The sequence below is a fragment of the Onychomys torridus genome, chromosome 16 (assembly GCF_903995425.1).
Source record: "Onychomys torridus chromosome 16, mOncTor1.1, whole genome shotgun sequence".
Taxonomy (NCBI): Eukaryota; Metazoa; Chordata; class Mammalia; order Rodentia; family Cricetidae; genus Onychomys; species Onychomys torridus.
Genome location: NC_050458.1, coordinates 62,560,356 through 62,569,440, shown reverse-complemented (window position 1 = coordinate 62,569,440; position 9,085 = coordinate 62,560,356).

Below are 9,085 nucleotides of genomic sequence, written 5' to 3'. Positions count from 1 at the left end.
GCCTGGGTGTGTGGCAGGGCACGCCGGTGGAGGAGGTTGTTCTTTGGGTGCAGAAAGCAGCCTCACCACCTTGAGCTGGGCTCCAGGAAAGCTGACTGTTGCCCAGATGGGCTACAGTGCTGTTCCGGGCACTCTGGAAACCTTCAGCTCTCTGCAAAAAATGACCGTGAAAGTCCAGATGTAGCCAGCATCCTCTACCTTCTTCTTCCTGATCCTGTTCTCACCATCTGCCCTTGATCCTGTTGGGCAGTGTGTATGTGCTGAGCAGAGGCCTCAAGGGGGTGAGCGAAGAGAGTCATGGGCAGAGGACATGGAGGCAAAACTGATGTCCTGGAAATAGGAATTTATCCTGGGTAATGAGTTGAGTGCCCCGCCCCCTACCCCACCCAACAGGCACACATTCTGTGGCAGTTAAGGACCCCTGCTTCCTTGACTCTTCAGCACCTGCCTGGGCAGCATTTCATGCCTGGAAACTCTATGCCAGGATGCTACCCTCTCTGCTCTCCTTGTTGGGAGCCTGGCAGCGATAGACATGTTGTCTGATCTGAAAGAAAGCCCACAGCCTCCAGCATGACTCTGGGTAACTCCAGGGTAGCAGCAACCCTCTCAGGCATCTGGAGGAGTCATCTCAGAGCAGAAGGGCAGGAGGCAGCTGGTGCAGCAGCCGGCTCAGACTTGACATACCCTGCCTCCCCCTGCTTCCACGCTGCCAGACTCGTCAGCCCGAGGTTACAGAGGCCGGTGTCAGCTGCTCCCAGGAGAGATCCAAGCTGTTGGCAAGGAGGCTGTCAGCACAGGGACACTGCTCTAATGAGCCTGAGCACGCCACGGTGCACTCTTTGCCTTCACTTGCCCATCTGTGGGGTGGGTGTGACGTGTGGCTGTTGGTGACAAAGGAGGCACATGTCTCGCCTCCTCCGGAGTGACTGTCACAGTCCTGTGTCTGTGACCTGGAGGACCAGCTGCATCTCCTGGAGTGGAATCGGAGACAGCTTTCAGGATGGAATCAACTGATGGAATGACCAAACCAGTTCTGTGGCCTGTGGGCAGGGAGGGAGGATCTGAGGGAAGCGTCCAGAGCTGAGCAATCGTGAGTCCAGGCCCAAGCCTCAGTGAGTCAGGAGTCCCTAAAGCATTCTTGTCTCCTAAGCCCATTGCCAGTGAGTGTTCCAGTCCGGGCCATGCCAGTGCGTCTCAGCCCTTTGCCCTCTTCACAGACTCCAGGCTGAAACCAACCCGGCGATGAGACAGACTGTGTCCTTCACCTGCTCTCATTTCTTCCCCGGTCACACTTACCTGCTGACCAAAAATCTGGGCTCCTTGTGGGTCTTCCAGCTTAGACAAGTTGTAGCTTCCCAGGCGCTCTACCCCAGGCTGGACCTTTTTGAGCCTGTTAGGGAAGAGTTTGGCAGGAGAACAGTGCCCTGGACACACAGGGGGCTCGCACAGGCTAGGGGGTGGACGTAAGAGCCAGGTCACCACCTGGCGGGGGGGGGGGGGGGGGCTGAGGAAGAGTACGGGCTCCTGGTGGCAGCCTCCCGATGTTCAGGCAGGGGGTGAGGAGGCTGCTCCTGCTCCCTGGCTTCCCAGGCTGTGTGTATGTGTGAGTGGTGGAGGCTCCCTGAGGCCAAAATAGGAGGCCAGTTGGGAGAGACTGAACGAGAGAGAGGGCCTGGGATCTAGCCTTTAAACAACTTGTTACCTAAAGAGGTAGAACAGAGGAGTGTGTGTGTGTGTGTGTGTGTGTGTGTGTGTGTGTGTGTGTGTGTGTGTGTGTCTTGTGAGGGAAAGCAGCACGGAAGGGTCATTGTACATGTCTGTGACTCTCTCCCTCTGGTCCCTGTAAGGGCTCCAGTCATGGGCTACGTCAGGCTTAGGCTTCACCAGGGGAGGTTATGCCTCTCTAGGGGTGCACAGTGCCTGGTGAGAGGGTAGAGAGTTGGAGCCAGCCCTCTCCCGTCCCTCAGTCCTTATCACCCATCAAAGGAGGATCTGCACAAACCTGTGAGCCAGCCAGCTCAGCCTTCAGCTGGGTGGGAACAGGCCTGCTTACACAGGTTTCTTGACTCTGACCCCCAACAGCCCTGAACCGGAGACCACTCTGCTTGCCAAGTAGCAAAAATGAGACATTCTGGTGTTGCTGTTATTCATGAGACTTGTCAGGATAATAATAGTCTGAGATTTGAATAGCGCCTCTGGCCTCTCTTCATCACACTTTCACATCTATGGTCTTATTTTTATCCTGACGACAGATTAGGAACGACAGGTTATTTTTTACTTCGTTTCAGAGTCAGAGGAACTGAGGCACGGAGAGATTTGCCTAAGGTCACCTAACGGCTTAATGACAGGGTGGCTATGGAAGTGACTGCCTAAGTATCAGCTATGTCCCTGGCCTGTCCAGTGTCACCTCCCTGAATCCCATTTTCTCCTGTAAGAATAGTCCAGGCATGGAGTACTCCCTCCCCATCCCCCCCCCCCCCCCCCCTACCCGTCTCTATTGCTAGGATCTGATTTTCAAACATGGAGTGAGGGCTCTGTCTATGGGATCCCGTTGCTCTTCGTGGATGGATCCACCAAACCCATCAGAAGAGGAATTTAGAGGGTAATAAAAGCCTTGAGCTGCCAAGTTCAGCTCTCACCCACCAGAAGACTTGAGGAGCCAACTCTGATCTTGGTGTTCATAATTCCCCAGCTTCCACACGTCCAGAGACCAGAAGAAAGCACATATGTATTTCAAAGCTCTACCCCGTAGACAAAGAACTGGTCTTTTCACATTTGCCAGGACCATGGGCCTGCTCACCCAGGCCTGTCTACTTACCCTCATTGATTCAAGGATCCCTCTTTCAGATCCCGGACACCCCACCCCACCCCCCTAAGCTGTAGTCCTTCTGTAGGCTAACTTGGTGGCACCTGAAGGTGAGGCTTGCAGCCCAGGGCAGGTAGTTGTGTCCCTGCTACTGGTGATGAAACTGGACTCAGCTGCTCAGGAGCATTATCCCTCCCAGGGTGAGGGGACTTCCTTGCAGGAGCAGGAGCCTTGATGGGGCAGAAGAGGTGGATGGAACATAGAAGGCGGAGCTTTGGGACCCCTAGAAGCAAGAAGAAAGCTTGAGCTCGGTGCGCCCGGTGCTATGGATTCTGGTCGCTGTGCAGGTGGAAGCTGGCCTGTGTGGCCCTCAGATGAGTTGTTAGAAATCAGTATAGAGCCGGGCAGTGGTGGCGCATGCCTTTAATCCCAGCACTCGGGAGGCAGAGCCAGGCGGATCTCTGTGAGTTCCAGGCAAGCCTGGGCTACGGAGTGAGTTCCAGGAAAGAAGCAAAACTACACAGAGAAACCCTGTCTTGAAAAACAAACAAACAAACAAACCAAAAAGAAAAAAAGAAAAAAGTATACTTCCACAGAAGAGTGCACAGTCCCAGATCAAGAGCACACCCAGTGGGAATCATGCTGAGTTTTTCTTCCCACAAAGGAGTTCTGCACTTTACTATGAGAGGTCAGAGCTTAGCCTCAAATTCTCATACACTCTGCTAACCTAGGAGTGATGCAGTTGATAAGCAAAGTGTCGTTTGTCTCCTACAAGCTAAGTTTTAAAGAGCCTACAACCTTTGCTACCTCTTAGGGTATGCCAAAGCTTGCATCCGTGGGTGGGTCTCCAAGTCTGCGTGGGTGCATGGGTGGGTAGGGGACTGTTTGCTTTTCTACTGTTTGATCTGTGTTGTCTAGAGAAAGCCTTGTTATATAGATGTATAGCCTAGGAACATTTTAATGAATATTTCTAGTGGTAACTTGGGGACAAACAGAATCGCTCCTAGACAATAGCAGTAGAGGGGTCCTGAGGTGAGTGAGACCCAGGGTGTTACTTGGAGAGAGGGGGTGCTGCAGCAGCTTGGGGAATCACAGGATGGGAATGGAGGGGGGCAAGGCAGAACCAGGCTCACTCGACTCTGCCAGGAAGGCCTGAGATGCACCCAGAGTTCTGCAAGAAGTACCTGGGGTGGAAAGGCCCCTCAAGTGCCTCCACTCTGTCTTGTCCTCACAGCGAGCAGCTGCAGGTGGCTACAGGTAGTGGTGTGCTGCAGCAGTGTGAGGGACAGTGGCCTTCCAGGGAGCAAGCAAAGGCTGTAGGCTGCAGCTCAGAAGTTGGAAATAAGGCTCTAAGCAGGTGAGTGAGGCACCAGGACTCACTGAAGGGCCACTGGACCCCAAAATACAAGAAAGAGTCTTCATTTTTACACTTAAAATTTACATTTATTTTTAATACATATCGTGCTTTATGTCTTTTAAATCTCTCTCTCTCTCTCTCCCTCTCTCTCTCCCTCTCTCTCTCTCTCTCTCTCTCTCTCCCTCTCTCTCTCTCTCTCTCTCTTTCTCTCTCTTTCTCTCAAAGAGGCTTTCCTTAATCATCCTGTATAAATTGAGTCTCCTCTCACTTGAGACCAGGTCTCGAATATTCTAGACTGGCCTTGAATTTGACATGTAGCTGAGGATGATTTCAAATTTCTTTTAAGGATTGTTTGTGTGTTTCTTATTTGCATATATGTGCACGTGTGTGAGTTTATGTGCCCAGAGAAACTCATGGAGGTCAGGAGAGGGCATCAGATCCCCTGGAACTGGGTGAGTCACAGGCAGCTGTGAGCTCCCATGTGGGACCCAGGAACCAAGCCCAGGTCCTTTGCAAGAGCACTAAGCACTTTTTTCTTTTTCTTCTTAACATACATTAGTTATACACATCAACTGGTTTCATTATGGCATTCTCGTATATATACTATTTTTTATTATAATTACCCCCATTACCTTGTCTTGTTCCCCTTTCACTCCTACTAAACTTAGAACTTCTGATCCTCCTGCCGCTGCCTCCAGAGTGCTGGACTCACGGGCACTCACCTTGTGCTCAGTTTATGAGGTGCTTAGGATGGGCTCTAGGATTCATGTGCCTACTGAGTCACATCCCCGGCCCCTACATTATTCTTTAAAGATTACTTATCTAGTTCTGTTATGTGTTAGGCACTGCCCTATAGGTTTAAGTATTAGGTCATCTAGTCTTGATGGCAGCCTGGTCAGGATCTTGCTTCCCTTATTTTGCATCTGTAAGAGAAACTGAGGACTGAAAAGTCAGGGAAATTGCCCAGGGTTGTTGTACAAGGTGGTGAAAGGCAGAGCTGGGTTCGCAGAGGTGACCTAGCTTCAGGATCAGTGTCTTCAAACTGTGTCTAGGTGGCCCAAAGCAAAGCTTTAAATACTGTTAGTGGCCGGGCAGTGGTGGTGCACGCCTTTAATCCCAGCACTCAGGAGGCAGAGGCAGGCAGATCTCTGTGAGTTCGAGGCCAGCCTGGTCTACAGAGTGAGTTCCAGGAAAGAAGCAAAACTACACAGAGAAACCCTGTCTCGAAAAAATAAATAAATAAATAGATAAAAAAACAAACAAACAAACAAACAAATAAATAAATAATACCATTAGCCCAGAGTCTCCCGTCTCTCAGATGCCAACCAGCTCACCTTGAACCTGCTGTGCCAACACGTCTGGCACAGTGACACTTCATTCTTACCGTCTGCTAGGTGCATGAATGAACGAACAGATGACTACCTGAGGAAGGTGAAATTCCTCATAACCTGACTCCCTAGCATGATAAGCACGGTCATTTGGACGGAGTGGGTCTTCATGCGTGGACCAGGAACCGCTCCTGCCAGCCCAGTGTACCGTCACTGTCTTTAAGAAGTCAGAGCAGAGCATTTCTCCTGTGCCAACACACCTGGGGCAAGAAGCTGGTGAGGTGCCCCTGCCAGCCCCTGGCTCCTGCTCAGCCTAGGGCGCGGTGCCTCAGCCAGCACCTCACCTTGCTCACAGCCTCGCTGTCTCCTGGAGGCTGCTTATCTCTGTCTGCCAGGCCCATCCACGTCTTTGTGTGTGCTGAGCCAAGGCGCTTTCCAAAGCGGGTGGAGGACCTGTAATTGTAATTTCACTTCATCATCGCTACAAACTGAGGAGTAGACTACAAACATTGGCACGGTTGCCTTCCATTCTGCAAGTGTTTCAAGTAAGCAAGTCATTACTCTGGAACCCAAAAAAAGTGTATCAGGTTAGGTCATAAATGTAGAAGCAGCTGGGATCCTGGGTTCGGTCTACCCCCGAGTTGGCCACTCCTTGAATCTTTAGTGCCAAAACTAATACACGAATGGTGTGTTAGTTAGTTTGATGTTGCTCTAGTGAAGCCCTGGACAATGGGTAAGGTTATAAGGAGAAGAAGTGTCAATTTTTGTTGTTGTGTTTGGTTGTCTTGAGACCAAGTTTCACTATGCACCGTTTAACAAACATTCGTCTTGATTCTTACATTTTCTTTTTTTTTTCCTTTGGTTTTTCGAGACGGTTTCTCTGTGTAGCTTTATGTCTTTCCTGGAACTCACTTGGTGGCCCAGGCTGGCCTCGAACTCACAGAGATCCGCCTGCCTCTGCCTCCTGAGTGCTGGGATTAAAGGCGTATGCCACCACCGCCAGGCTTACATTTTCTTGCCTCAACCTCTGGAGTGCCGGGATTTTAGGCATGCTTTGTCCGGCTTAGGAAAGAGGTTCGAGGCTAGAAGTACAGGATGGAGTGGTTCCACTGTTTTAGTCTTTGGTGAGGACCCAGTGGGATAGGGCATCATCAGGAATAGCTGGTAGGGTCCAGACATCTGAGCTCTAGACAAGGTGGAGAGGTCAGGCTTGCTTCTTGTATTACAACCTCCTGGGGAGAACTAACCATCAGGGTCCTTTGGGAACTCACTTAATTCCTTCTGCTGACAGTGTCCCAATGACCTCCCACATGCTCTGCCTCTCAAAGGCCCACCACCTCTCCATCAACACACCTGAACAAACCTCCACACCGTGAGGGGTATGCTACAACCCAGCCATCGCAGGGGCCTTGAGAGTTTAGGTTCCACCCACAATTTCCATTGGCCACAAATGTATACACCAGGAGACTCTCCCCTGGCATGTAGACCCCAGCACGTGGGAGATGGAAGATCAGGAATTCAAGGTCATCCTTGCCTTCACAGTGAGTTCAAGGTCAGCCTGGGCTACAGGAGACCCTAGGTCAAAAACAAACACATACATACATACATATGCACACACAATAGCTAAGAAAGCTCTTTCTTATAAAAATACATCTTCAGCGTGGATCCCTGGACCCCACTTCCACCCAGTCTTTTCTGTAGTCTTCACGGCACGGGACAACCCACCTGCTGCCTCTGTTTTGCTAATGTCTCCCCTCAAATCCTTGGTGACAAGGGACAAGGTGGAAGACTGCCCAGTTCCTTTGTGCCTTGATATGTTACTTCCTGGACCCATATTGACAGTTAGCTAATGCAAGTGGGATGGCCCCACAGAGCTGCCGAGGAGACTTGGGATCCCCATCTCAAGGAATTTCAGAGGTAAGCCAGAGAAACAGCTGGAATGGTAAAAGGTTAGGTGGCAGCGCAGGGGTTAACTGGTACCCTGGAAGAGGTGACTGATGTGCCAAAGGCACATCTGGAACAGAGTCTATGGCAGGAGGGCCCCTGGAGACTGGAGGATGGGTAGTTGATGGACAGCCAGTGAGCTGAGGGCATTTTAGCAGAGGTCAGTGTGGGTGAGGCTAGCTGAACCATATGCACAGACCAGGACTCTGAGATGAGTGTGCCCAGGCGGTAAGTGTGGTGCTGAAAGTCGAGCTGCCCCCCAACTTCAAAGGAACAAGTGGAAAGCTGAGTGTGCTGTGTAACATTCAAACTGCTGTAGGAGAGAAACCGCATGTGCGTAGTCATGAGCCATAGTGAGATCAGATGTTGGTGACTGTGCTGGGCCTTCCTTCTAGGGCCAGAACACTCTCCGGCTGCAGCCTAGACAGCCGGCATCTTTAGGTATTAGGGTCCCTTTGGAAGATGAACCTGGGGTGCCCTTGGAAATGTAATCCAGACCTCCTGGAGCTGGCTCAGTTGAAAGTTCTTCCAGGCTCTGCCCCCTGTTGATGTTATTTGGTTTTGGTTTCACAGGACCAACATGGTGGAGTAGGCTGGGCTGGGGGTGTATATCCCCTTTTATACTCTCTCTCCCGCCTCGGATCCTGCCAGATCATGGCTCCCAGTGGTAGCCCAGTTAGCCCAATGATTAGTGAATTATTTCTGGGATCATGAGTTCACTTACCAGCAGAATTCAATAGTTTCAGGAAGGCTCGAGCCCATGAGCTGGGGAGATGCCTTGCTGTGAAGACGTGAGAACCTTAATTAGAATCCCCAGAATGCATGGAAAGGCCAAACACAGTTAGTGTCTGAATTTGCAATTCCAGAACTTCTCTGGGGATAATGGGAGGTGGTACAGACAGGAAAGTCCCTGGAAGCTCATAGGATGATCCTCCTGGAAAACAGAATGCTGCAGAGATGGCTCAGCAGTTAAGAGCACTGACTGCTCTTTCAGAGGACCCAGGTTCTATTCCCAGCACCCACCTGGCAGCTCACAACTGTCTGTAACTCCAGTTCTAGGGGACCCAGCATCCATGGCAGAACACCAATGCACATAAGGTAAAAAAAATAAAAAAATAAAAAAAATCTAAAAAACTATCACTTGACAGAAAGAACACCCACTTCCCATATCTCTGACAGCTGACTGCCCCTTGCCCTGGCCCTATCCGACTCAGCCTCTTCCCCCTCCTCCACACCACCACAAAGGCCACACTGCCATCTGCACTTCAGCATCTCTGGTGGCACTCTTTTCCCATCACCCTTTATCAGGCGTCTTCCTGCTCTCCTTCCCCACGTGGGTCCCCAGTCTTCTGGAGTTTCCATGGAAAGAGTTCCCTGGAAAGAACTCGTCAAGATGGAAGCCTATGTGAGCATCTAGCTGAAGGAGAACCAAGGACAAGGAGCAGTGGGGTTCCTGTCTAGATGGGCGAGCAGATAGAGAAACCTGTTGGGGATGCATTCTGCTTTTTCTGTGTGCTTGTATATGGATATATGGGCATCTGTCTTAGTTAGGGTTTCAATTGCTATGATAAAACACCACAACCAAAAGCAACTTGAAGAGGAAAGGGTTTATTTCATCTTAGAATTCTCAGGTCACAATTCATCCTTGAG